This window comes from Monodelphis domestica, chromosome 1 (genome assembly GCF_027887165.1).
Source record: "Monodelphis domestica isolate mMonDom1 chromosome 1, mMonDom1.pri, whole genome shotgun sequence".
Lineage (NCBI taxonomy): Eukaryota > Metazoa > Chordata > Mammalia > Didelphimorphia > Didelphidae > Monodelphis > Monodelphis domestica.
Window position 1 is genome coordinate 305,567,738 of NC_077227.1, and position 2,135 is coordinate 305,569,872.

General features: G+C 40.4%; 1 pseudogene; it reads right to left on the bottom strand.

The window, feature by feature from the left end:
• Positions 1–418: 418 nt before the first annotated feature.
• On the bottom strand, positions 419–1,371 carry LOC100015152 (F-box/WD repeat-containing protein 2-like; annotated as a pseudogene).
• Between the last annotated feature and the right edge of the window lie 764 nt (positions 1,372–2,135).

Sequence of the window (2,135 nt, forward strand, 5' to 3'; positions counted from 1 at the left end):
AGGTAGGCTACTTGGATTAACTTCATTGGATATCCCTAAGGGAGGTGGGGCGTTCCAGTTTCTCGCAAGTTGCTGAATGTTGTTGGAAAACATTTTGTTGGCTTTCTGTTGCCTAGCTGGGGTCTGTTTGTTTCTTGTTGCATAGCTGGGGTCTCTAGGTTTATCATTAAGTGCAAAGGAATTTCATTGGTATAGATTGTTAGCATGCTTCATTGCATTATGCCAATAAAACCATTCCTCCTCCTCCACCTCCTCCCTACCCCCCATTCTCTCAACAACCAGAAAAATAAATGATTGTGCTCTGCATAACAATACCATTAAGAGAGTACTTTAATTCATGCAAAATTGGCTCCCACATAGAATTCAGAATCAGCAACCTCAGTACCCAAAGTCATTTTTTTAGCTGCTGTCCATATCTTCAGCCATGTTCCTTCCATAATACTAAGTGAATAGTTCGGTCAAGCACATTGGTGGCAAAAACCAAATCCGTATCATTCTGCCCATTCAGTCCATTCAGCCATGACATTTCACCTGCCAAGAAGCTGGAGTCCCTCTTTGATTTACTGTCTTAACTTACTGACTCAGGAAAGATTCTCTGTCCTTAAGTCCATGATGGTAGTGGTTGTCAAATAATAGAGCAAAGATGTCTCCAAAGTCAAGTAATGCCAAATTTGCTAACTCTAGAGTCTTGATAACCCTGAGAATATCATAGCTGGCAAAGTCCCACTGATAAAGTCCTAGGGCTGAATGATATACAATGCATTTGTCATCAAAATAGAGTCTTGGCTGCAAACAGATACTTCCATTCTCAGACACAGACAATGTTTTTAAAAATTTGCAGTTGATTTCTCTTCTAATAGGCCAAATCCAGATTTCATAGTAAGCATGAAGGAGAATATGATCTCCAGTGCTGTGCAAGAGAGATTTGATCTGTATAAAACCACTTTGGTTACCCACTCAGTATGTCCTGTGAGTGTGTTCAGGTATGTTCCCATTGATAAGGTCCATACTTTCAGAGTGAAGTCTGCAGAACCACTCACCAAGAGATCAAGGTAATCATTGTAGTCCACATTGAACACTGCACCTATGTGTCCTTGGAAGTTCTGAGTTCAGGCTCCTGAATTCCATTCCCAACAGGCTAATGTATTAGCAAAGGATCCCATTATCAATTTCTGTCCATTGAACTTCACAAGTTTGGGTCTGCATGTCTTGTGCTCACATTCCAGAGTTTTGCAGACAATTCATCTGACCCTGTAGAGAGAAGTTCATCTTTGTAGTAAAGTGCATATAATCTCTTACACTGTGTCCACTTAACAATGAGGTTTCAAAGGTTTCATGGTCCTCCAATTGTTTCATTCTCAAAATTGCTTTCAAATAAAAATTTCTTCCAATTTTGAAAATAGGATTAACTCTCTCCTTGCCTATTTTTAGCTAACCAAATCAAGAACTTAAAGTATCCTTACTTAACATTAAGTAAGAGAGTTCATGAGTCACTAGAGTAAGCTCACACCTCCAAAGGCTACTGCCCCCACCCCTTGGACAGTGCTAGGCAAATTGAAAGACTGCCATTGGTTTCTATGAAGAAGAGGGAGTGACAGGAAGTGACATGGAAAATAGGAAGATAAAAGGAAGAGAACAGCAGGGTCTAGATTTATTCCTTTCCTGACTTCTGGAGAAATTGGTTCAGATATTGATTCCCTTCCTGGTGTTTGGAGAGATTGGTTCCGGAGATTGTTTTCTTGGCTTGAAGGAGACCTTTTCCCTAGATCCTATGTCAGCTTGCAGTGGTGAGTGAAGTGATTCCTTCCTTGGTTCTTCAGTGAGGAGACTCTTTCTGCTTGTTGGTGTTTTTGTGGGACACTCCCTTCAACATGAGTTCTGATGAGATTCTTGGCAGTCTTAGCCTCATGTGCACTGAAGATTCTTGTCAGACTCTTCAGTGTCTCCTGGTTCTTCAGATTTCAGCTTCCTAATTAGGACTTTGGATTCTGGTGAGATTCACTTTCACATTTGCAGTCTGGAGACAGTAGGTATTTTGTAGCAAGGCAGTACTTTCTGTCTCTTTTTCACATTTCCTACTTTTACTCTTTCCTACCTTATTGTAAAATAAAGCTGCTACAGTCATTTTGACCTAA